This window comes from Macadamia integrifolia, unplaced genomic scaffold, assembly GCF_013358625.1.
Source record: "Macadamia integrifolia cultivar HAES 741 unplaced genomic scaffold, SCU_Mint_v3 scaffold876, whole genome shotgun sequence".
In the NCBI taxonomy this organism is placed as follows: Eukaryota; Viridiplantae; Streptophyta; class Magnoliopsida; order Proteales; family Proteaceae; genus Macadamia; species Macadamia integrifolia.
In genome coordinates, this window is record NW_024870568.1 from 153,697 (window position 1) to 158,351 (window position 4,655).

At 36.4% G+C, this 4,655-nt stretch overlaps 1 long non-coding RNA gene across 1 annotated transcript; it reads left to right on the forward strand.

The window, feature by feature from the left end:
* The first annotated feature begins 2,132 nt into the window (after nt 1-2,132).
* LOC122070290 lies at nt 2,133-2,568 on the forward strand. Its single transcript, XR_006137730.1, has 2 exons — nt 2,133-2,268; nt 2,349-2,568. It is a non-coding gene; the product is annotated as an uncharacterized LOC122070290 (long non-coding RNA).
* Nucleotides 2,569-4,655: the final 2,087 nt, after the last annotated feature.

Below are 4,655 nucleotides of genomic sequence, written 5' to 3' on the forward strand. Positions count from 1 at the left end.
GCTATTCTCAAATGTTGTTATTTATGTGATAACCATGTTTTTTATGTACAAAACATTCTGCCCTGCAAGTATATAGACTGTAATAGTGTAATCTGTGATTCTGTATTATGAATTTATGATTGCATGATTATTATTGTTGTGCATTAGTGTAGTGCATTAGTGCATTAGTGTAGTGCATTAGTGCATTAGTGCATTAGTGCATTAGTGCATTAGTGCATTAGTGCATTAGTGCATTAGTGAATTAGTTATTATTTTTTAGATTGTAAAGTGCATTGTAGATTGATATGCTTTTTCTTATTTTTTGTTACTTAGTTTCTCTTGTTGTTGTTTCTTATGTTTATGTAGTACTGTAGTTTATTCAAATAGATATGGCTACTAGTGGTAGTGGCGGGCCATCTGCTAGTACTGGCGCATCAACATATGATCCAAGCAAAGATCCAACTAGGAAGGCCAAATCAAAAGACCCCGGGTGGAAGTATGGATATTGGCCAGATCTTAATGATAAGAACTTAGTGCGATGTACACTTTGTGGAAAAGATGCCAAAGGAGGAATCAAAAGGCTTAAGCAACATTTAATTGGTGGGTATGGAGATATATCAAAGTGCCCAAAGACAACTGCAGCAATCGCTAGAGAGATGCATGAAGCTATCATGCGAAATTAGAAGAGGAAGCCTGATGTATTTGATGAGGATTATTCTGTTGGTCATCAGGAGGGAGATGATTTGCCTGAAGAGATAGAAAGTGGAGGGCAACTCCAGTCTGGTGTACCAAGGCCCCCAACTATAGACTCCTCAATAAGGAACCTTGTACCAAGTTCTGGGACATCTTCCAAAAGGAATAAAGTTAATGTTAATACACAAATGGCAGTAAAGGGTCCGATAGATTCTTATCTTAGACGGACCCCTGAAGAAATAGTTGGTGAGAGGAGGTCTAAAGGTTCTACCCAGACAACAATACAAAGCAGCTTAAGATCAAATGCAGACAGAAAGAAAACTAATGCATATGTTGCAAAATGGTTTTATGAAGCTGGCATCCCATTCAATACTGTCAAGTTAAGGAGCTTTGAGGAGATGGTTGAAGCCATTGCACAGTTTGGGTCAGGATATAAGCCCCCTTCTTACCATGAGTTGAGAGTGCCCTTGCTACAGGATGAAAAAGCTCAGATTGACTGTATCAAGAAGAAATATGAAGATTATTGGAAAAGGCACGGGTGCACTCTTATGTCTGATGGGTGGACTGACAAGAGAGGTAGACACTTGATTAATTTCCTTGTCAATTGTCCATTGGGGACTTATTTTATGGGCTCTGTAGATGTATCTAGTGAGTCTCAATATGCAGCCATGTTATTTCAGCTGCTTGATAGTAAAATTGAAGAAATTGGGGAGGATAATGTGGTACAAGTAGTTACAGACAATGCAGCTAATTATGTTGCAGCTGGTAGAATGTTGATGGAAAAACGGAGTAAGCTTTATTGGACTCCTTGTGCAGCTCATTGTTTGGACCTCATGTTAGAGGACATTGGCAAGTTGAAAGCTTATAAAACAACAATAGAGAGGGCAAAAACAATGACAAGTTTTATCTACAGACATTACAAACTTGTTGATGCTTTGAGGAAAAAGACAAATGGAATAGATCTGGTGAGGTCTGGAGTTACAAGATTTGCTACCTCATTCTTGACACTACAAAGTTTGTACAAGAACAAGGATGCCTTGAAGCAATTATTTGTATCTGATGATTGGAATAGTTCTAAGTTGTCCAAGACAGAGGCAGGTAAGAAAGTACTTGAGACAATACTTGCACAAACATTCTGGAACAGTGTACTAGATTGCTTAAGAGCATCCCAACCAATTTTAGTTGTCTTGAGGTTAGTAGATGGTGATGAGAGGCCTGCATTGCCTGAAGTTTATTTGGCAATGGAAATAGCAAAAAAAAGGATAAAAGTAAATTTTGCCAACAAAGAACGGTCATGGAAGAAGGTGTTAGCAATAATTGATGATCGTTGGGAGGTCCAAATGGATCGACCTTTATATGCTGCTGCCTTTTACCTAAATGCTAGCAAATATTTTGACTACATCAATGATGCCCCTTTTGAAGAATCATGTAAAATACAAGATGCATTCATATCAGTTATTGAAAGAATGGTGCCCGACTTAACTGTGCAAGACAAGATCATACGTGAGTCTCAATTGTACAGAAAATGTGAAGGTAGCTTTTCAAGGAGTTTGGCTTTTAAACAACGGATAGTCGGTGAAGGAGCATTGGATCCTAGTAAGTACTAAGTATTTTTTTTTTTTTAATTTTAATAAGTATTTAACAATATGTGTATCTAATTTTTTCCTTATATATAGTCTCTTGGTGGCAAACACATGGATCTTCGGCCCCTACGCTTCAACAATATGCAATACGCATATTAGGCCTTTGTTGCTCCGCTTCCGGTTGTGAGCGCAATTGGAGCACATTTGATTTTGTACGTATGATCTTGTATATTAGTTTGTAATTATATTTTTTACATTTATTTCTTGACTTAAATAAAGAGTATTTATGGATTCAGATTCACACCAAGAAGAGGAATAGACTAGAACATTAGCGCTTGAATGATCTAGTCTATATCCAATACAATCGTCGGCTTCATTCAAGGTTCCAAGAAAGAAGGGAAAAAGGCAGCAATTGTGATCCATTAATTCTTGATGAAATGAATTGGAGTAGTGAATGGATAACAGGGGATCAAGAAGATGGAGATTTAGTCCATCCTGGAGACGACCTCACATGGGGAGATGTTGATAGAGCAGTTGGTGCATCTACATCGGTGGGGGGTCGTAATTTACCTAGGAGGGCTCAAGGATCAACAAGTGCAGCCAATATTTGCTACACACGTCGTGGTAGGGGAAGGGCTACTATTGAGGAATCATCAGATGATGAAGTTGAAGAAGAGGTCCACGATGTGGTGCGTGATGATGAAGATATTGAAGAAGATTTTGGTGATGGGCCAACTGATTCTATGAATCAACAACAACAGGAGGGAGAAGAATTAGATGTTGATTTGTTAGCTTGATTATGGTTAAACAAGAACAAAGTTTAGCTTGATGGTTTATTTTGTTGTTTTAAAATTTAATAATTTATACTTTAAAGCTTACTAAAGTTTAGTATTTTGGTTTATTTTTATGTTTCTTAATTTCCATAAGGTGTTTTTAATTCTCCCCAGGTAGGATTGGAACCTATAGCCTATCACCTATCATGAGTCATGACTCATATATTAAGGAACAAGGTTTCTCTTGTTGCTTAGTGTTTTAGTATCACTAACTTATATGTATTGATTGACAGGGGGTTAAACATTAAAATATCATGGTTCATGGACTCATGGTCTATGATGGACTTTGTGGATCTCGTTTTGGGCATCATAGAGGTAAGTATATCTAACTACATACTTAAATAGTTAAATATTATATTATTTATAATATTTCATTAGGAATTATATGTTGTTATGCACTTATGCCTTTTGTTTAATTTATAGCTTTTTTTTTATGAATAATTTTTTTATTTTTTGTTGTGTATTCTCATGTTAGAAAATATATCACTTTGCAATTTGCATTGATATGAATTTCATGTTGAATGTTGATTCTTGTCTCTTGATGTTGCTTAAAGTGTGTACTTTTTTCCCTTGATGTTGCTTAAAGTCGTGCTTCTTGTATTTTGATATAACTTAAAGGCTTGATTTTTTACAAGCAATTTAAAATTAAGTATATCATTGTTATACAGTTGTACTAGATATTATAGATATATTAAAAAAATAGTAACGTCTTTTTTGGCGCCGTATTCGCCGTAAGGCGGGCGCCTTCTCGCCTAAGCGCTTAGACAGCCCTCCAGCGCCTTGGTTCGCCTTGGCGCCGTGACAACTATGGCTCTGGCTCTTCCTAAAGACAAGGGATATAGTAATGTCATATCTCCACAGCATATGAGCACCATAGCCAGAAAAGTTACTCCCAGTAGATCAATCTCAGACCCAAGATACAATCGCAAACAGCCATAACCCCTTACAAGCACCAAACTCCTCATGTATAACCCAAATACGTAAAAGACTAAAAGCAACTAATAACTTCCAGTATCCCATACCTTCACTAACTACTTTGTCTCCACTAAAAATCAACTTTCTATCTACCCTTTTACTTTTAGCTCCAGCAGTAATTCACACCATGACTGCTACTAACTGATGCATTGTTGTACCTTGTTAAATGATTTTACCTCAAATTATCACCAATTGGATGTAATTGCGTTCATTGTATCTCAGATGTGTCCATTTCTTACCAAGTAAAAGGCATAGAGCCAAACCATATCCAATTAACAACCTGGCCCCAAGAACTAGGCATCACTGGGTTCCCATTGACAGCCATAATGGCAACATACAATATTTCATGAAAACAGAGATCATTATCACCAAATAGTATTTTAGTGAAAATAAAAGCACACCAACGTTTTGTAAGATAAGAAAGGGAAAATAACAACTAAATTTTAAAAGGAATTAATAAGCAGCATAGTTCATAAGAAACTTACAGAATTGGCAGTTACTTCTATAATCTACATATCTTTTCAGTTGGCAACAAAATCACACGCAACAAAAAAATTTTGGATATTTCTTAATTCATTATTGACTGTTTTGG